The 23,288-nt window shown below is 39.6% G+C and overlaps 1 non-coding gene across 1 annotated transcript; it reads right to left on the bottom strand.

Annotated features, from left to right (window-relative positions):
• Positions 1-10,643: 10,643 nt before the first annotated feature.
• On the bottom strand, positions 10,644-10,750 carry LOC127133330 (small nucleolar RNA R71). Its single transcript, XR_007807314.1, has one exon. It is a non-coding gene; the product is annotated as a small nucleolar RNA R71 (small nucleolar RNA).
• Positions 10,751-23,288: the final 12,538 nt, after the last annotated feature.

Below are 23,288 nucleotides of genomic sequence, written 5' to 3'. Positions count from 1 at the left end.
CCGGTTATTGGGTAATAAACTCAAAGAGAGACATGTGATCAAAACACCGATATAAGGGTGAGAGATAAACACGCTCAGGGAGAAAGAATATCTAAAACCGGTATAAGGGTGAGAGATATCAATCATCCGAAACATATGAGAAGGACCTAAAAAGGCATCTCAACTCAGGAAAATCTGACTCCACAAGGGACAAAAAGTCATAATAGGGAGCAGAAGAAAGGAGCACCAGGGATACCGGTTACTGGGCATATAATAGGTGACCAACCAGGCGTCAATTGGGAACATATCCAAAACACTCATCATCCAAAAGGAGGTCTGAAAAAAGCAAACTCGATTTACAGGATGAACATTCGATTTCATAAGGAAATACGAATCTTACTCGACTGGGGAAGCAAAAGACTTCAACTGAAGAGCGCATGAGATATATTATCTATTGCCGTCAGAACGTAGATAACATACTCGCATGGAAGATTATCCACAACCGGTTACTGGGTTAATAAAGGATAAATCAACCAAAAAAGAAAGGACATCGGGATACCGGTTACTGGGTATAAAATGATGACCAATAAAAAGGGAGAAACAATCGTTACCAAACAAGGGTAAATGAAAGATGACTCGCTGGGGATGAGTTGCTTGATAAGAGCAACTATCCCAGAGATATATCACCGGTTACTGGGTGGTATACTCAAAAATGAAGGAATATCAATACCGAATATTGGATAAAGAAAACCAACAAAGAGGGGATTACATCTACCGGTTACTAGGTAGAAAACCACAGAAATAGGACTTACAACTACCGGTTACTGGGTAGAAAGCCACGCAAATCTGTCGGGGACAAGATGAACAATTACTGGTTACTGAGCAATTGATCACCTGAACCACAGGGATCTGTAGGGGAAACCACAAGAAAGGAGTCAATCTAGGAACAAACTAGAAAGACACAATTAACAAGACTCAACCCAATGAGGATATAACTCATGAGAGTAATTCCTTCCAATATATAATTGAGGAGGAAACTGAAACAATAATCATCCATGAGGACATAACTCAGTGGGGAATATAGAAGGAAAGATAGAAATTTTTTGCTTATGGGACTGACTCTATATGGAGAGATCAGACACAAACATCTGCTTGGGGAAGAACATTTCACCAACAGCAGGAGATAACAAGCAAAGATATATGGCAAAGAATGCAATATGGATATCTGAATGCTATAATTATACATGTATATGCATGGTTTATGTATGATTAATGTTGACAAACAGACATATCTAACACAAACAGGTCCGAGAATCAACGGACAGACATCCAGTATAACATCTCAAAAGAGAAGAGTCGGGCCCACAGGAGAAATCAAATCTGGTGAGGAGCATCAAATACCAGGAGCCACAGATCACCGTTGGGGACAAAGACCACCGTCGGGGATAAGCAAAGGTCACAGCTATCAACCTCCAGGGATAGGCAAAGTCTCAGCTACCAACTGTTGGGGATCTTCCGACAATTCTCGGGAACATGCAGAGCTACCAATAAGATCTATCATAGAAGAACTCTACTGGGGATCTTATCAGGGGATAATGAGAAATTCTGTGGGGAACAACCACCAAACAGACTCATCTATCAAACATTCTCTTCTGACTGCTGAAGAGACATCTCTGCTACCGGGAGAAAGAACAAATTGCTCCGCTGGAGAAGCAAACAACACATCTTCCTCAAAATCCCTCAACATTGGGAAACGTCTTCTACTTGGACGGGATGCCAATGTCAAACTGGGATCAGGCAAAGTTAGATGGGGAACATACAGGGTCATCGCCAGGGATTTGCTGGTAAACAGACAAAAGATCAATCGTAGAGGAAACTCTACTAGGGAGCTCAACACGGATAAGATCCATCGTAGAAGAAACTCTATTGACGAACTCATCAAGGAATGATATGAAACTCTGTGGGGAACAACCGCCAAACAGAAGTTCCAACAATCAAAACACTTTCTCTCATCTGCTGGAGAGATATCTCTGCTATGAGGAGAGAGAACCACTGCTCCGCTGGGGAAGAACACAACATCTTCACCACCAGTTCAACTTGGAGGAAACTTTCCAATAAGGAGGGAAAACAAATCATCAGGCTCCGATCAGGCAACTCCACTGGGGATAGACTGTGGGCGATCATACTGGGGATAGTCTGCTGTAAGCAACCTTGTTGGGGCGAGCTGTAAGCCAACCTGCTAAGGATAACTACAAGTATCTCCGGAGGAACTATTTTGGCTAAGAGGATCGGAAACAAATCTTACGTCAACACGTGCCATGCTAGGGATGAAACAGGGAACAACCCTTCACCAACTGCTTTAAGTAACTACTACTGAGGAGATATCTGAAAGATAACTTTACGGGGAACACAAGCTAACGCTGCTAAGGATTTATACTCATGCTGGGAACTTCCGCTCACTGGGGAAAGACAAACTTCCTCATGAATAGATAGCATATCAACTTTTATCAATCTATAAGGGATTTTAGGTCAGTCCACAGAGGGGATGACAACCATATAGTTGATAAAACACAAATGCTAGAATCAGACTCTCTGGGGGAGTTGAGGATGCATCACTCTCTCTGCGCTCTCTGGGGAGACAACCTGAAAGATGATGAAGAGGATATAAACATGCCAGAATGTAAACAAATGTCTTACCCTTTTGGAGATCGTACTATCCTTGGGAGAGCACTGAAGACATTCCATTTATTCTTTCAGTCATTGTGAATGTTCACTTTGTTTAAAAATAATTTATAAAAACTTTATTTCATTAAAACAATGATATTTATTAATTAAAACATGCAAAGATTTGTTAAACAAAAACAAATAAGAGTGCAAAGAATTGGATAAAGGCTCAAATTTATTTGATAGAATGGTAGTCCGCAAATGGCGAGACTCCATGGATCTTTACAAATTTGAAATTGGTGATATATATTGGAAAAAGGCTACATTGGACATAATGACCATTTCTCCACCAACTCTGAATCCAATGTATTTGAAGCTTCAGTTGACGATGACTGAGCGAGTATCTTTGACAGATGACAGATGTAGAACAAAGTCTTGTCAGGATGCAGTTACTTGCCAGATCCCTAATTTTTGCCTAAATTACCCTAGGGTGGGGTACTCAATCTAGCGGGATATATATATATATATATATATATATATATATATATATATATATATATATATATATACATATATATATATATACATATATATATACATATATATATATATATATATATATATACATATATATATATATATATATATATATATATATATATATATATTCATTTTTTATGTCTCTAACTTTTGCCTGGATCGCCCTTTCGGGTTTTCAATCCACCGAGACGCTTATTTTTCCCTAAGTCGCCCTTTCGGATTTTCAACTTAGCGAGCTATTTTGTTTTTATTTTTAGGTGAAGTATTTCTTGACTGCATCTGAATTCATAGGACGAGTGAAATCCTCCCCATCCATAGTTGTAAGTATCAAAGCACCGCCTGAAAAGGCTCTCTTAACAACATATGAACCTTCATAGTTTGGAGTCCACTTGCCCATGGAATCGGGCGCGAAAGAAAAAAATTTCTTGAGCACGAGGTCACCTTCTCGGAACACACGAGGCTTGACCTTTTTATCAAAGGCTTTCTTCATCCTTTGCTGATATAACTGACCATGGCACATGGCAGTCAATCTCTTCTCTTCAATCAAGTTCAATTGGTCATAACGACACTGAACCCATTCAGCCTCAGTCAACTTGGCTTCCATCAAGACTCTCATTGATGGGATCTCAACCTCTACGAGGAGCACAACCTACATGCCATATACAAGAGAGAAAGGGGTTGCCCATATTGAAGTGCGGACAAATGTATGATAACCATGCAAAGCAAATGGCAGTATCTCATGTCAATCTTTGTACGTAACAACCATCTTCTGGATAATCTTCTTGATGTTCTTATTAGCAGCTTCAATAGCCCCATTCATCTTGGGTCTATAAGGAGAAGAATTATGATGTGCAATCTTGAACTCGCTACACAGCTCTTTCATCATCTTGTTGTTCAAGTTAGATCCATTATCAGTAATGATCTTGTCTGGCACACCATAACGGCATATGAGTTGATTCTTGATAAACTTCACGACCACCTGCCTGGTCACATTCGCATACGATGCCTCTTCAACCCATTTGGTGAAGTAATCAATTGCTACGAGAATAAATCGGTGACCGTTCGACGCCTTTGGCTCTATCATGCCAATCATGTCAATTCCCCACATGGAGAAAGGCCATGGTGATGAAATGACATTCAGAAGTGTCGGGAGAATATGAATCTTATCCGCATAAATCTGACACTTGTGGCATTTCTTCACGTATCTGCAGCAGTCAGACTCCATTGTCAGCCAATAGTAGCCTACTCTCAACATCTTCTTAGCCATGACATGTCCATTGGAATGAGTACCAAATGAACCCTCATGGACTTCAGTCATTAACAGGCCTGCTTCGTGTCTATCCACGCATCTGAGCAGAACCATGTCAAAATTCCTCTTATAAAGCACATCATCATTAAGGTAGAAGCTACCAGATAATCTCCTCAAAGTCTTCTTGTCTTTAACAGATGCCCCCGGCGGGTAAATCTGACTCTGGAGAAAGCACTTGATATCAAAATACCATGGCTTATCATCTTTCACTTCTTCAACTGCAAACACATGAGTTGGTCTATCCAAGCGCATCACGGTAATGTTGGGAACTTCATTCCAATATTTCACCACAATCATGGAAGCAAGCGTAGCAAGAGCATTTGCCATCCGACTCTCATCTCGAGGAATATGATGAAAGTCAACCTCAGTAAAGAAAGTTGAAATCCTCCTCGCATAATCTCTGTATGGGATGAGGCCAGGTTGATTCGTCTCCCATTCACCCTTAATCTGATTAACAACAAGGGCCGAATCACCATAAACATCAAGATGTTTGATCCTAAGATCAATACACTCTTCCAAACCCATAATACATGCCTCATACTCCGCCATATTATTCGTGCATTTGAAAGTTAGCCTTGCTGTAAAAGGAAAATGTGTGCCCTGGGAGTAATAATTACTGCTCCAATACCATTTCCATACTGATTAACAGCGCCATCGAACAACACACCCCATCGGGAACCAGGCTCTGGCCCTTCATCGAGCGTAAGCTCATCGCAATATTTCATCTTCAAATACAGAATCTCCTCATCAGGGAAGTCGTACTAAACAGAGTGATAATCCTCAATTGGTTGATGTGCCAAGTGGTCAACCAAGATACTACCTTTAATAGCTTTCTGAGCTCGATACTCAATGTCATACTCAGACAACAGCATCTCCCAATGGGCAATCCTCCCAGTTAAAGCAGGTTTCTCAAAGATATACTTGATTGGATCCATTTTGGATATCAACCAAGTCGTATGATTCAACATACACTGGCGTAAACGCTTAGCAGCCCAAGCCAAAGCACAACATGTCTTCTCAAGCATTGAGTACCAAGACTCACAATCAGTGAACTTCTTACTCAAATAGTATATTGCATACTCTTTCTTCCCTGATTCATCTTGCTGACCCAGGACACAACCCATGGAGTCATCAAGCACTGTCAAATACATAATCAATGGTCTCCCTTCAACAGGCGGAGACAGAATTGGAGGCTCGGACAGATACTCTTTGATACTATCAAAGGCCTTTTGGCAATCCTCGGTCAAATCATGACGCTGATCTTTCTGGAGGAGCTTGAATATAGGCGCACATGTGGCAGTCATGTGGAATATAAATCTGGAAATATAATTCAAGCGGCCAAGAAAACCTCGGACTTGCTTCTCAGTTTTGGGCGCATGCATCTCTTGTATTGCTTTGACCTTGGCAGGATCAACTTCAATGCCTCTTTCACTGACAATAAAGCCCAATAACTTTCCGGAACAGACTCCAAATGTACACTTGTTCGAATTCAGGCGGAGTTTGTATTTCCTCAAACGCTGGAAAAGCTTCAACAAGTGATTTACATGTTCAACTTCCGTTCTCGACTTTGCAATCATATCATCAACATATACCTCGATCTCCTTGTGCATCATATCATCAAACAAGGTAGTCATAGCACGCTGATACGTGGCTCCGGCGTTCTTCAAACCGAAAGGCATCACTCGATAACAGAATGTTCCCCAAGGTATGATGAATGTTGTCTTCTCCATATCCTCGGGTACCATTTTAATCTGGTTATAACCGGAAAATCCGTCCATAAATGAGAAGACATTGAATTTAGCTGTATTATCTACCAACATATCAATATGTGGTAGAGGGAAATCATCTTCCGGACTAGCTTTATTCAAGTCCCGATAGTCCACACACATTCAGACTTTTCCATCTTTCTTAGGCACAGGCACAATATTGGCCACCCATTGAGGATATGCAGAAGTCACCAGAAACCCTGCATCAATTTGCTTCTGAACTTCTTCTTTAATCTTCACTGCCATATCATGATGAGTTCTTCTGAGCTTCTGCTTCACAGGCACACACTCAGGCTTCAAAGGCAGGAAATGTTGCACGATATCAGTATCCAGACAAGGCATATCTTCATACGACCAGGCAAAGACATCGACATATTCTCGTAGCAACTCTATCAACCCCTTCTTCACAGACTCTTCCAGGAGTGCCCCAATCTTCACTTCACGAACACAATCTTCAGACCCCAAGTTGACTGTTTCCAGATTCTCAAGATGCGGCTGAATGATCTTCTCCTCGTGCTCAAGCAGGCGGGTAATCTCATCAGGAATCTCTTCAACATCATCTTCTTGGGCCTCAAATACAGGGAACTCAAAGTTGGGAGATGGTGTTGGATCATTATGTTCAATGGGTTTGATCAACCTGCATAATGGTTTTGAGTATAAAAGATATTTTAGAATTCAAACAAGGCAAATCATTATGCAGATGAAAATATTGATTTTATTCTCTTTTTAGGGTTTTATGGTGATCACCAATTTCATGCAAAATCAAAAAGGGAAAATAATTTGGAAAAACAAACATTTAACATGTAACAATTGAATGAATATCATTGTATTAATCAAAATGCGCCAACAATGTCATCACTTCTCCTTTTGGCATGGGAGAAGGGTTTTTAAACAAAATGAACATATTACGTGGACTTGTGGACAACTGTTGGAACATCAAGAGCGACCCAATCATTGCAGATTCCTCCAAGGATGACAAAGTTGCTAAGATCTTCCTCTTCATCATCTTCCACTATGGCAGCAGCCTCCTGATCTTCAATAGTGTGGATAAATCCTCCACTCTAGAACAACCCACAACCATTGGAAATGCCTCAAGAATACCCTATTCCAGCTCGGGATTTATTATCTTCCAGCCTGATCATTTATCCTAAACCAGTAGTTGCACCATGCTCAATGGCCAACTTCGCATCATTGTAGGAAGCAAATGAAGAAGGTCCTTTCCTTGAAGGCTCAGCAATAGATAAGGCTTAGAACGGAGTCCCAACCTCATCCTCAGCATCAATATAGGAAAAGTAAGATAAATGGCTAACCAAGAGAGCCTTCTTTCCCCCTACCACCACCAACTTTTTGTTTTTGACAAACTTTAACTTCTGGTGTAGGGTGGATGTCACGGCGCCTGCCTCGTGAATCCACGGTCTGCCAAGCAAACAACTATATGATGGGTGAATATCCATGGCCTGGAAAGTGATATGGAAATAACTAGATCCAATCTTGATCGGGAGTTCAACTTCACCGATCACAGTTTTCCTCGATCCATCAAAAGCTTTCACTACCACTCTACTCTGCCTCATAGGAGGCCCCTGGTAAGAAAGTTTGGCCATAGTGGATTTTGGCAACACATTAAGCGATTATCCTGTGTCTACCAACACATTAGACAAGGCATCATCCTTGCAGTTCATAGAAATGTGTAGAGCCAAATTGTGGTCTTTTCCCTCTCAGGAAGATCAGCATCGCAAAAGCTCAAATTGTTACAAGCAATTATGTTTGCAACAATGCTATCAAACTGTTCAATAGTGACATCGTGGTCCACGTATGCCACTTCCAACACCCTTTGCAAAGCTTCGCGGTTTGGCTCAAAATTCATCAACAAAGATAGCACAGATATCTTTGACGGAGTTTGTAGCAGCTGATCAACAACGTTATACTCGCTCCTCTTGATGAGCCTCAGCATCTCATCACAGTCCTCTTTCAAAATGCCATGCTGGCCAACCAGGACAGGAGCTTGATAACATGAAACTATATCACATTCTAGGACTCGATTTAATTAAATTATATTATTATTCACTTTAATTTATTTCATTTTATTCGATACTACTTGGTATTTTGCTTTCTATTTATCTCAGGTAGTTTATTTGAAGCACAAGTGAAAAAGGAAGAAAATGAGGTGCAAAAAGAAATGAAAAGAAGCAAATTCCACCAAGCCAAGGCCCAGCCCAAAAGCACAGGCGCTGCGCCTGTGACGAGCGCCACACATGGTGTGACGAGCGTCACACCCTGCCTACTTGTGTTACGAGCGTAACACATGGTGTGACGGACGTCACACCATTCTCCTATATTTTTGGCTTCAGAAGCGCAACAGAGGCACGTTGAAGCCTATTGTTACGCCTGACTATTGGAACGTGAGGATTTTTACACGGAAAGCCTTTGGAAACCGTTACAAAAAGTGAGCAATATAAATAGTGGCTTTTGGAAAACCCTGCAGCTTTCTCCGCCGTCTCTCTGCTTCGTTCAATTTTTCTCTTCCAGCCGTGCAAGCATACCATTACCTTTTTACAGTTTTTGCTTTATTTGCAATTTTTTATTTTCTTTTCCAGCAATTCCTTTAAGCACTTAATTAATTTTTCACACAATAGTTTCTACACCGGAAATTATTGTGTACCTTTTACTAGATCTAACCTTACGTTAGATCCTACATTTTTATTCCTTCACTTTTTATTTTCCTGTCCGATTGAAGAATTCAAGAACAAATCCAACCGGTCTGTGGTGGAGTGTTCAAGACTGCTATTAATTACTCAGGTTCTTTAATTATTGTTTGAATTTATATATATCCTGCTTTATTGTTTATTCATATTATTTGCCTGAGATGGATTTATTTAAGCATGATGATTGTTTAGATCTGTTTAGCATGTCTGGCTAATTTACTTAGGTATCGGTATGTAAAGTAAGCGGAATGAAGGAATCAAAACTAAGTTGGTTAAATTACGTTTAAAAATAAAGTCACTCTTTTTATGGTCTCAATTTACAAGTTTAATAACAAAGTTTTTGTACGAGAGTAAAAGACATAAAGAAGTTAAATTCAATAGAACGAGAGTTTGAGTTTTTAAGTGGACATAGTAAATTGAGCATTAATTCTAGATCAGGGTGAAAGCAATTTTTAGAGTTAATTAAATTCTGATCTTTTTCAAAAAGTATTTTTAAAAGTTAAATGTGAGGACGAGAGTTAAGCATTTGAATTTAATTATATAATCTAAGTCAACAGAGCGAGAGTTTGAGACGAAGGTGTTTAAACGATTAGTGTTTTCTTAAAAAGAGTTTCTATAGATTCTGTTGTTTTCCAAAAGTGATTTTGGACTTAACCAATAAGTGACAGCTGCGTTAATATAAGGTCATAGTCTATTCAACAGAGCGAGAGTTTGAGAAAAGACTTTTAATCAATAGTATTTACTGAAAAGATTTATTTTAAAAAACCAAGAAACCAACGAAGATTTGATTCCCTAATTACGATGAACTACATACCGATATCCGCTTAATTGATATTTAATCTATATCTTATTGTAGTTTTAACTTTTCCCTCGAACAATCAAAGTATCATCTGCCTTAGCTTTACGAAGTAACCTTAGAAAACGGTATATCGATTCATAAGTCCCTGTGGGATCGATATCTTTTAAAACTACGCGATAGAACTGTGCACTTGCAGTTTGTACCCCAAATTCGACTCATAAAGTCGCGATCAAGTTTTTGGCGCCGTTGCCGGGGACTTTTATTTAGTCGATATCGTAACTCTTCTGTTACGCTGTAGAGACTAAGGCTTATTTTTATTTTTATTTCTTTCGTTGATTTGTATGCCACACACTCGCTCACAAGGCGAGTCGTTCTACTTACGAATCAACGACATCGAACTATATCTCTGAGTCTTACGACGAATTCGGGAATATCGTGCTGCAAACAATCTCCCTCCTATTGAAATTCCTGATCTCAAAAATCTTCTTCCTTCGCCGATACCCGAGATGGCAGAACCAGCTCGTGCTCTTCGAGATTACGCCGCTCCATCGCAAGATGAGCCGCATTCGAGTATTGCTCCGCCCGCAATCGAAGCAAACAACTTCGAACTTAAACCTTCACTGTTGCAAGCAGTGCAACAGAACCAATTCTCTGGAAATCCTACCGAGGATCCAAACCTTCATTTATCCGTATTTGTCCAATACGCTGATACTGTTAAAGCTAATGGTGTCACTTCAGAGGCAATTCGACTTCGTCTCTTTCCTTTCTCGTTAAGAGATAGCGCTAGAAGATGGCTTCAGTCTCTTCCTTCCAACTCAGTCACCACATGGAACGAGTTGAAGAAAGTCTTCCTTGCCCGATATTTTCCGCCGAGCAAAACAGCTATGTTAAGAGCCCAGATAAATGGATTTAAACAGAAAGATAACGAGTCTCTTTTCGAAGCATGGGAAAGATACAAAGACATGATGAGACTTTGTCCACACCATGGTTTAGAGGACTGGTTAGTGATTCATACCTTCTATAATGGTCTCTTGTACAACATGAGGTTAACAATAGACGTCGCCGCAGGTGGTGCACTTATGAACAAACCTTACGCTGATGCTTATCAACTTATCGAGAGCATGGCCCAAAACCACTATCAGTGGGGAAGCGAAAGAACAATGGTAGAAAAACCTCAGGCGAAAAGTGGCATGTACGAGATAAGTAACCTTGATCATGTTAATGCAAAAGTGGATGCTCTGGTCCAAAAAATTGAAAGTTTAAATGTATCACCTCCAGCCACCGTGGTTGCCATAACTCAGAATTGCGAAGTTTGTGGAATCCAAGGTCACACTCCTGCAGATTGTCAGCTCCTAACAGGAATCCAAGCAGAGCAAGTAAACTATGCTCAAGGAAATCCCTACTCGCATACCTATAACTCCAACTGGAAGAATCATCCTAATTTTTCATATAAGAGTAATAATGCCTTATACGTGCCTGGACAAGCTCCAAATCAAGCCCCAGCTATACCTCCTGGATATCAAAAGCCGATCCCATCTACACCTAACAATAACGTTCCCAGGAAATCCAACTTGGAAATCATGATGGAGAACTTCATAGCTTCTCAACAGCAAACCAATAAAGATTTCTTAAACCAGAATGTACACACTGGCGAACAAATTAAACAACTAGCAAGTAAAGTAGATGCCCTGGCTACCCATAACAAAATGCTGGAAACACAAATATCACAAGTAGCTCAACAACAAGCGCCTACTGCTGCCCCAACTGGTACATTTCCTGGACAGCCCCAACCTAACCTGAGAAGCCACGCACATGCAATCATACTAAGAAGTGGAACGGAAGTGGAAGGACCGTCTGATCCAAGAACTGAGAACCAAAACTCTAAAAAGTCAAATGAGGAAGAAAATAAACCTAAGGAAAAGGAAGAGAGTAATAAGGAAACCGTAGAAAAGAAAGAACCTTATGTACCTCCACCGCCTTATAAACCACCTATCCCTTACCCTCAAAGGCTTATTAAAACCAAAGATGCGGGCCAATTTAAAAAATTTGTTGACCTACTGAAACAATTAAACGTCACAATTCCTTTTACAGAAGCTATTACGCAGATGCCCTCATATGCTAAGTTCTTAAAAGAAATTCTTTCTAATAAAAGGAAACTTGAAGATAGCGAAACTGTTACACTCACTGCTGAATGTAGCGCTATAATCCAGAATATGCCTCCTAAACTTAAAGATCCAGGTAGTTTCTCTATACCCTGTCACATAGGAAAATTTGTCATAGATAAAGCCTTATGCGATTTAGGAGCCGGTATTAGTGTTATGCCTTTATCCATATGCAAGAAACTTGAAATGGGAGAATTAAGACCAACTAAAATGTTTGTGCAACTAGCAGATCGTTCCGTTAGATATCCTGTAGGAATTCTTGAAAACGTTCCCGTGCGCATAGGTTAATTCTACATTCCAACCGATTTTATAATTATGGACATTAGAGAAGATGAAGTTACACCCATTATACTGGGAAGACCGTTCTTAGCAACTGCCGGTGCAATCATAGACGTAAAACGAGGACGACTCACTTTCGAAGTAGGAGAAGAGAAAATTGAGTTCATTCTTTCCCAATTTTTGAAAGCACCTGCAATAGATGACACATGTTACTTCATGGATATCATCGATGAATGCATAAAAGAAACAGAGTTAGAAAATGACAAATCATCTGACTATCTTGTAAAAGACAAACTTAACCAATGTTTAGCAATAACACCGGACCCTACACAATGCCTTAAGAAACCAACCCTAGACCTGAAAACACTTCCCAAAAATCTGAGATATGAATTCCTAGACTTAGAACTTGAACGACCAGTGATAGTTAATGCAGACCTAAGAAAACTCGAAACAGAAAAACTCCTGCATATCTTAAGAAAATATCCAACCGCACTAGGATACAACATCACCGACCTTAAAGGAATAAGTCCTTCTATTTGTATGCACCGCATCATGCTAGAAGAAGACTGTAAAACTTCTAGGGAACACCAGAGGAGACTAAACCCGATCCTGAGTGAGGTAGTGAAGAAGGAAATAACCAAGTTATTAGAGGCAGGTATCATATATCCTATATCTGATAGCAAATGGGTTAGTCCGGTACACGTAGTACCAAAGAAGGGAGGTATAACAATTATTGAAAATGAAAAAGGAGAAACTATAACTAAATGAATCGAATCGGGATGGAGAATGTGCATTGACTATAGGAAACTAAACAAAGCAACCCAAAAAGATCATTTCCCTTTACCATTCATTGACCAGATGTTAGAACGATTAGCAAAACATTCTCATTTCTGCTATCTAGACGGTTACTCAGGCTTCTTTCAAATACCAATTCATCCTGATGACCAAGAAAAGACAACATTCACGTGTCCTTTTGGTACCTTCGCTTATCGACGAATGCCGTTCGGCTTGTGCAATGCTCCTGCAACCTTCCAAAGGTGCATGATGGCGATATTCGCCGATTTTCTCGAAAACATCATGGAGGTATTTATGGACGATTTCTCCGTATGCGGACAAAGCTTTGAAGAATGTCTTGAAAACCTAGAAAGAGTTCTAGAACGATGTGTAAAAGTAAACCTAGTACTTAATTGGGAAAAATGTCACTTTATGGTACAAGAAGGAATTGTTTTAGGACACATCATCTCAAACAGAGGGATTGAAGTAGACAAAGCCAAAATAGAGGTAATTGAAAACCTTCAACCTCTGAAAACTGTGAGAGAAGTGCGAAGCTTCTTAGGACACGCCGGTTTTTACCGACGATTCATTAAAGACTTCTCTAAAATAACTAAACATTTGACCGGACTATTGATGAAAGATGCTGAATTCATCTTCGACAACAAATGTTTAGAAGCATTCCAAACGCTTAAACAAGCATTGATCTCCGCACCCATAATGCAGACACCAGATTGGAATGAACCATTCGAAATAATGTGTGATGCCAGTGATTATGCTGTGGGTGCTGTTTTAGGACAACGAAAGGATAAAAAGCTTCACGTCATATACTACGCAAGTAGAACTCTAGATGAAGCACAAATAAATTTCGTTCTTACTTAGTCGGAGCCAAAATAATCGTTTACACCGACCACGCTGCTATCAAGTACCTCTTAACAAAAAAGGATGCTAAACCTAGACTCCTAAGGTGGATCTTGTTGCTACAAGAGTTCGATTTGGAAATCAAAGACAAGAAAGGAACTGAAAACGTAGTAGCAGATCACCTCTCTAGACTCGAAAACCTGGAACCGGAAAGAACATCGATCAACGATGATTTCTCGTACGATAAACTTATAGCTACTTTGGAAGAAAATAAAGCTGATAAACAGGTAGGAACCACCTTAGCTATATCTGTTACACCATGGTACGTTGATCTCGTCAATTATTTAGCTGCCGGAATAGTTCCACCTACTTTATCCTACCAGCAAAAGAAACGATTCTTCTATGACATAAAACACTATTACTGGGATGACCCTTTACTTTTCAAAAGAGGCCCCGACGGTATTTTCCGTCGGTGTATACCCGAAGAAGAGGTAGAAAATATAATCCAACATTGTCACTCCGCTCCTTATGGTGGACATGCAAGTACATCCAAGACCTGCTCCAAAATCCTACAAGCCGGTTTTTATTGGCCAAACATATGGAAGGATGTGCATGCGGCTATTAAGAAATGTGATAGATGTCAACGCACAGGAAACATATCTAGACGTGATGAGATGCCACAAAAAGGCATTTTGGAAGTAGAGATTTTCGACGTGTGGGGAATAGACTTCATGGGACCTTTTCCATCTTCTTTCGGTAACAAGTACATACTCGTAGCGGTTGACTACGTATCAAAATGGATTGAAGCTATAGCTTCTCCAACAAACGACACGCGAGTAGTAACTAGACTCTTTAAGAATATAATATTTCCAAGATTTGGGGTCCCGAGAATAGTAGTCAGTGATGGTGGATCGCATTTCATATCTAAGATACTCGAAAAACTACTGTTTAAGTATGGTGTGAGACATAGAGTAGCAACACCTTACCACCCTCAAACCAGTGGGCAAGTGGAAGTGTCTAACAGAGAAATCAAACAAATATTGGAAAAAACAGTCGCCACCTCAAGGAAAGACTGGTCATTGAAATTACCAAAAGCTTTATGGGCATATCGAACCGCTTACAAAACTCCCATAGGGACAACCCCATTTAAGCTTATTTATGGAAAATCTTGCCACCTCCCGGTAGAATTAGAACATAAAGCCTACTGGGCTATTAAAAATCTAAATTTAAACTATAAGGCCGCTGGTGAAAGGCGAATCCTTGATATAAACGAATTAGAGGAACTTCGACAAGACGCTTACCAAAATGCCAGAATCTACAAAGAAAGAACAAAACAATGGCATGACAAGCGCATATCAAGGAAAATCTTCAAACAAGGCGATACAGTCCTGTTATTTAACTCTAGGCTAAAGTTATTCCCGGGAAAACTACGATCTAGATGGTCAGGTCCTTTCCAAATCACCAATGTCTTTCCTGGTGGAGCGGTAGAAATTAAAGGCAAATCTATGGAACCACTTACCGTAAACGGACAACGTCTAAAACATTATCACTATGCAGAAAACAATGAAGATTCGCAAGTCTTGCACTTAGACGTAATGCCTCCAGACTTTATAGATTACATTTGATAGTTTTTATGTCGAGCTTGCGACATTAAACAAAGCGCTTAGTGGGAGACAACCCACAAATTTTTATTTTATTTTTATTTCTTCTTTAATTATTCTTTTTCTTTTAAATTCTATTTAGTATTCATTCTTTATTTACTTTAACTTATAAAAAAATTTCTTTCTTTCGGCATTTGGCCAAATCCTGACTAAAACTCTTGTTTTTCTTTTTTCTAGCTAACACTAACCTGATGGGACAAATTGATCGTATGGGTATCAAATTCAGAGGGAAAGCTCAGAAACAAAAGTTTGAGGAACTAGCAGCGAGAGAGATGCTACCTAGTTTGTATGCTGATGACTGGGCAATGACTGCCCTTGGACTAAGAGAGAGTGTCCTGTATTTGCTGAGTCAGATAGGGTGGGAAACCTCTCCTATCCGTAGACAATTCGTCACCTACCGGAGACTGACACTAGAATTCCTTAGTTCTCTGATCTATCTACCCAGCCATGGAAAAGGAATAAGCAGAGGTTTCATTCAGTTCAGAATGTTCAACATGGAGTATCAATTTAACATTCAAGATTTTACCACCCTTTTAGGTTTCCCTACCTCTTTTGATACATTCACAGTGAGCCAAGAAGACCTTTTTGAATATAGAGAACTTGAACATTTTTGGGGAAGCTTGACTGAAAATGACGATCCCGAGGAACATGAGTTTCTTTCGTTATTTCCATAAGATCCTGTCCCACACCCTTTTCGGGAAGAAGTCAAACAGTACCTCAGTTTCACGTGATGAACTCTTCATCATATTTTGTGCTTCCCAGAACCGTCCAGTAAACGGTGCCACTTTTATGTTGGCGAATATTGACCGCCTTATCCAAGATGAACGAGCACCAATTCAAATAGGCGGTTTAATAACCATGATTGGTAATGCTATCGGATTACGTCAGCCTATGCTTGACTTAAGCCCTTTTTGTGGCATTGAGACTATGAGTATACCTTTCCTCTTCAACACTATGTTTATAGCGAACCTAGGGCCTGAAGAGTTTGAGCTTATAATTAACAACCAAGTTCTTTGCCTATTCACCTTGCCTAGTCCGAGGACTAGTGTTCATAACCGCCGTAACTGGCTCTACAACCTGAACGGAACACCTTCTCCTGCTAGATCTACTGAATCCATCCAGGACTATGAGATTTGTGACGACCAGATCCCTTATGCTGAATCTGACCCTCAGACACCATCTTGTTATTATGATATTGACCCTCCTCCTCAACCTATCCCGACCGAAGAGTCAGCAATACCTGATCCTAGACATCATATGCCCGGAGATAATTATAACACCATCATTCAAGCTTTGATGTCAGAACAGGACGCCCTCAGAGAAGAGCTAGCTAATATGGGACAGGAATTTCTGGGATACATGAGCACTATGACAAATCAATTCCACGAGTTGCTAAACCGTGTTAACTCCTTTGCTCCTCCGGCCAGAGATCCCGCAAGTGGCTAGAAGTTGTTTTTCTTAGTTACTTAGTTTTAGTTTAGGCTATTCATTAGTTTTTACATTATTTTTAATATTAGTATTTGTTTCTCTTTCGCATTTTTGTTTTTGTTTTCCAATGTTACATTAAGATTATTTTATGAAGCTATTGATCTATTTTACTTTATTATGACTTATGCAATATCTATCAATAATGCTCTCTACTGTTACTACCTACATGACTTATTAAAGATATATATATATATATATATATATATATATATATATATATATATATATATATATATATATATATATATATATATATATATATATATATATATATATATATATATATATATATTATGGAAAGTAGAATAGCATGCAAGGCAATTTAAAATTATCACAGTAGCAAAATAAAATAAAACATATGCATAACAAAATAACAACAATAAAATATAATGGTAAAAACAAAGTACGTTGCCAGAATGACTGTGTGACGAGCGTCACACAATCCATGACGGACGTCACACCGAGTGCCTGTCACGCCCGTAACACCCTTGTCACGAGCGTGACACCGTCTGGCTATGTGAACGTTACTAACCGTTGGGACACGACCGTTACACCATCCCACCTTTTTACCTTCCCCATTTATTCACATTTACCCACATTTATTTACTTTTCAACCACTCCCTTTCCAACTTCCAAATCCTTTCCTATAAATACCCACCATACCTTTCTTCATACACCACAAACCATTCTATAAAATACATTTCATCTTCTTACCTTCTACTTCTTTCAAACCACTTATCGATATGGCGGGCAACCAAGCTTTCGGAAATATCATCTTCCGATTCGAAGATGATAATTATCAAAGGGAGCAATTCGAGCGTTTCCAACAGCGAGGCGTCCAATCCACCAGGTACCCTGATTTAACTTGTTTACAACAATTAGGATTACTTCAAGGAATAGAATGGATGCTCCGCCTTGCTGGTTTAACCTTTCTGTGCACTCACAACCAACCTACCTATCCATCCCTAACCTTAGAATTTTTAAGTTCCTATTCGTACAACACTCCCACCGGTGAAGACGAGTACTTAACCGGTACCGCAACCTTCCGTTTGTTCAACACCGAGTACTCCCTATCCCAAAACCAATTGAGTACCATGCTACAGTTCCCCGTAGAAGGTCAAGTCCACCCGAGAATCCCTCCGAATTCCCAGTGGCACATACACGCCTTCGACCTCTTTAGGAAAGTATCCGGTGTAGAAACCAACAACTGGGATGTGCTCCTTGCTTCCCATATACATAACCCAACCATCCGGTACTTTATCCGCACCCTATGTGCTAGAGGCCGTCAACCTTTTGTAATAGGTGGATTAATAACCACAATAGCACTTGGCTTAAACCTAGGGGACCGACTCCAAAATTTAGAATCTTTACCTCCCCTATCTATGGATATAAGTTACTGTCGGTCCAACCGTCTAATCAAAAACAGAGTCGGCGGAGGGTATTACCTTATGGTGAACAACCAGGAAGTCCCAAGCATTGTTCTACCCAACATTGCCCTAACAGATGTCACCAATCCCAACCGCCACATCTATGATCTGAATGCTCCCGAAGCCACCGAGCCTACACAAGCAAACCCGCCTTCAGACGAGTTCGCCGAAATGGAGCAGGGTGATCAAGTTCCTGCACAACAATCAGTCCCGCTCAACCCTTCCGATAATGCAGCTGGTCCATCCTCACGACGTCGTCGACGAAGAAGGCCAGCAACCAACGACGACATCATGGATGCTATCGATGGTATGCAAGCGCAGAATCTCGAAGTAATGCAGATGATGCGCCAGATGCAACAACAACAGGAAGCGAGGAATGCAATAACCGATCAGCGGTTCGCTCAGTTGCTCAGCAGGTTTGATGATTTGGAAGTACGTCAAAGATCACCAGGTCCAAGAACACGCGGCGGAAGGCAACATTGACTCTAGTTTCTTTTTTCTTTCTTTTTGTATTTCTTTTGTTTTCTCTGAAACATTGGGGACAATGTTTCATTTAAGTGTGGGGGGGAAAACCTTGTTCTTTAAACTTTCCCTTTTCAAGTACGTTATCTTTCCTTTCAATGTTATTTCCCTTTCTATTATTTATGAAAAAAAATACTTATTATAATATATATTTATTCTAAATTAAGTCCCTAGTGTGAGAAAATTTCTATTATCTATTCCCTCAAATTTTCATGAGCCATAACAAAAATTCAACACACTCAGTAAATATAAAGGTTGCTTATTTTATCAAACTTGAGTGAAATCAAGACAAAATTATTACCATACCAACGCTCTAAACAAACCTCAACATGTTAGATCAGAAAGGTACCTGTTATACAAGTCTCTGGACTTTTAACTTTATAGTAACCCCGAGTAGTTTATACAAGAAGTCAACACCATCTTAATAGCAAACTACGTGGAGGACCGATGAATATAAGTGAATGATTCCCAAAAGAAAAAAAATATATATCAGGAAATGCACTAACTAAGTTAGGTGATCCTTACCAGATCATTTAATCTAAAGGTTGCAGATCATATAAAAACATAATACGAAAGATCCATTATGAGTTGGTTCGACAGGTATCTGGTGCTGAACTTGGTAGGGCGGACTACAGTCCGATCCCCCGCAATTTGCAATGGACCAAATAACGAAGTTATCCGACTAATGTACCAGAGCTTCAAGCTAAAAAGGGGATCAGAATCACTAACCGGTCACTCCACTATGTGCGCGAAACGATAAAGGGCTTAATGTGATTTCGCTAGAATGAAAACGGGTGAAATAAGAGTAAAAGAACTAGGCTAGCTATAATGGCATGACTCAAACTGGTTTGCATAAGGTGAGGTTACCTGAGGTTGTAACGGTAGTTGTTGATGTCAAGATTAAACTCAAGTTACTCCTAAACAAAATCTACTTGCAACCTAGTACGAATTGATGTGTGTTTTGAAATTTCATTTGGCTAAATTTTTAAACGATTTCTATATTGTATTTTGCTTGAGGACAAGCAAAGGTCTAAGTATGGGGGAGTTTGATAACATAAAACTATATCACATTCTAGGACTCGATTTAATTAAATTATATTATTATTCACTTCAATTTATTTCATTTTATTCGATACTACTTGGTATTTTGCTTTCTATTTATCTCAGGTAGTTTATTTGAAGCACAAGTGAAAAAGGAAGAAAAGGAGGTGCAAAAAGAAATGAAAAGAAGCAAATTCCACCAAGCCAAGGCCCAACCCAAAAGCACGGGCGTTGCGCCTGTGACGAGCGCCACACATGGTGTGACGAGCGTCACGCCCTGCCTACTTGTGTTACGAGCGTAACACATGGTGTGACGGACGTCACACCATTCTCCTATATTTTTGGCTTCAGAAGCGCAACAGAGGCACATTGAAGCCTATTGTTACGCTTGACTATTGGAACGTGAGGATTTTTACACATAAAGCCTTTGGAAACTGTTACAAAAAGTGAGCAATATAAATAGTGGCTTTTGGCAAACCCTGCAGCTCTCTCCGCCGTCTCTCTGCTTCGTTCAACTTTTCTCTTCCAGCCGTGCAAGCATCCCATTACCTTTTTACAGTTTTTGCTTTATTTGCAATTTTTTATTTTCTTTTCCAGCAATTCCTTTAAGCACTTAATTAATTTTTCACACAATAGTTTCTACACCGGAAATTATTGTGTACCTTTTACTAGATCTAACCTTACGTTAGATCCTAGATTTTTATTCCTTCACTTTTTATTTTCCTGTCCGATTGAAGAATTCAAGAACAAATCCAACCGGTCTGTGGTGGAGTGTTCAAGACTGCTATTAATTACTCAGGTTCTTTAATTATTGTTTGAATTTATATATACCCTTCTTTATTGTTTATTTATATTATTTGCCTGAGATGGATTTATTTAAGCATGATGATTGTTTAGATCTGTTTAGCATGTCTGGCTAATTTATTTAGGTATCGGTATGTAAAGTAAGCGGAATGAAGGAATCAAAACTAAGTTGGTTAAATTAGGTTTAAAAATAAAGTCACTCTTTTTATGGTCTCAATTTACAGGTTTAATAATAAAGTTTTTGTACGAGAGTAAAAGACATAAAGAAGTTAAATTCAATAGAACGAGAGTTTGAGTTTTTAACTGGACATAGTAAATTGAGCATTAATTCTAGATCAGGGCGAAAGCAATTTTTAGAGTTAATTAAATTCTGATCTTTTTCAAAAAGTATTTTTAAAAGTTAAATGTGAGGACGAGAGTTAAGCATTTGAATTTAATTATATAATCTAAGTCAACAGAGCGAGAGTTTGAGACGAAGGTGTTTAAACGATTAGTGTTTTCTTAAAAAGAGTTTCTATATATTCTGTTGTTTTCAAAAAGTGATTTTGGACTTAACCAATAGGTGACAGCTGCGTTAATATAAGGTCATAGTCTATTCAACAGAGCGAGAGTTTGATAAAAGACTTTTAATCAATAGTATTTACTGAAAAGATTTATTTTAAAAAACCAAGAAACCAACGAAGATTTGATTCCCTAATTACGACGAACTACATACCGATATCCGCTTAATTGATATTTAATCTATATCTTATTTTAGTTTTAACTTTTCCCTCGAACAATCAAAGTATCATCCGCCTTAGCTTTACGAAGTAACCTTAGAAAATGGTATATCGATTCATAAGTCCCTGTGGGATCGATATCTTTTAAAACTACGCGATAGAACTGTGCACTTGCAGTTTGTACCCCAAATTCGACTCATAAAGTCGCGATCAGAGATTTCACAGGTTTATCAACAACAGGGTCAACAACCTTCACAACAAGTGTCGGATTCGAAGAAGAAGTCCCCACAGGACCGGCAGGATTAACCACAACAATTTTCTTCAATACATCTTCATGGGGTTTCGGCGGCACCGAGAAAACACGACCACTACGGGTCATACCACTAACGTCTGATATACTAACAACAGAGGTGGAGGGCAACGACACCTCCTTCCCGTCTTCTAACATAACTATATTATACTTGTAAGGCACTGCTTTATCTTATGAATACGGGACAGGGCCCGCTGGCTTTATCACAAGAGAGGGAGAGACTTTCTTCTTGCTGCCATCATATTTGACGGCAACAGACTCTGGTATTTTGAATATAGGAGAAATTACATCAACTTCATCCTCATTGCGATTCTGAAGTATCTCGATCATACCCTGATCCAGCATCTCTTGGATGTCCTTCCTTACTTGTCGGCATCCTCTTTCGTTGGCAGTGCACACCTGGCACCTGTCATGGTCATGCTCATAATGACTGTATCCACACAACAGTTTGTGCATCTCGAACAAAGATTGCCTGATATCATTGACATACAAGACTTTATATTTTCCAGGACAACCCTGGACCATATTCACAGTATCTTTCCCATGCCCGGGCAATGGGTTCTTCTTAACATTAGGACCTACATCCTCGAAAAACAAAATCCCACTTCTAACAAGGTCTTGCACCTTGGTCTTCAGGGGGATAGCAATTCTCCACATCACGTCCGGGAGCCCCGGAATGATATACACAATGCAATTCAGGCTTGTACCACCACTGAGGGTTGGTCGGTACAGCAGGAGGGTCACGTGGAGTAATTAACTTCCTATCTATCAGAGACGGATAGAGTTCAGCATAAGTCATTGGAATTGGATCAAAAGTGACCCTCTTCCTATCGTAGCCGGTGTAACACCTCAAATTTGCACCTATCATTGTACATACATTCTCATATTAGGTCATAGCATATCATGGTCCACTGCATAGCATTGCATTGTCCCAGTTGCCTCAAGTGCAAGCCAATCAAGAAATTAGGTCAAACTGGTCAGGAGATCAGTCAGTCAAGCAAGCAAGTGCATTTCTCAAGGAGCCAAGGCCCTAGGGTTGGTCCAACATGTTCACATGACTTGGGGATCCATTTGAAGTGTTTTGGTCAAGGATTGGATGTTCAGAAGTCAGCAGTCAATGCACAGTCAGTCAGAAACCCTAAAAGTCAACTGTTGGTCAACTGTCCATTTAATCAGTGATTTGATGTTTGGATTTGGTTTGAAAGGTCTCATTCATGTCCATATAGGCCTCATATATCATGGCAAACACCATCATGGAAGAATTTGAAGCCAGATCAGAAATTTCCAAAAATGGAAACTGGACCTGTAACTGAAACTTACCAAAAATGGAAAGTCTTGATCCTCAAACTTACATCATGATACAAGCTTCAAATGAATTTTTGCCCAACATGAAAGTTGAAGATCTTGTTCTCCCATTTCCAAAAAGTCCAAGAACACTCAATTCCCATGTATGGTTGGCAAGTTAAGATCAATTCATTTTCAAA

The sequence above is a fragment of the Lathyrus oleraceus genome, chromosome 3 (assembly GCF_024323335.1).
Source record: "Lathyrus oleraceus cultivar Zhongwan6 chromosome 3, CAAS_Psat_ZW6_1.0, whole genome shotgun sequence".
Lineage (NCBI taxonomy): Eukaryota > Viridiplantae > Streptophyta > Magnoliopsida > Fabales > Fabaceae > Lathyrus > Lathyrus oleraceus.
Note: the sequence above shows the minus strand (reverse complement) of the source record. Positions and strands in the feature narration are given on the sequence as shown.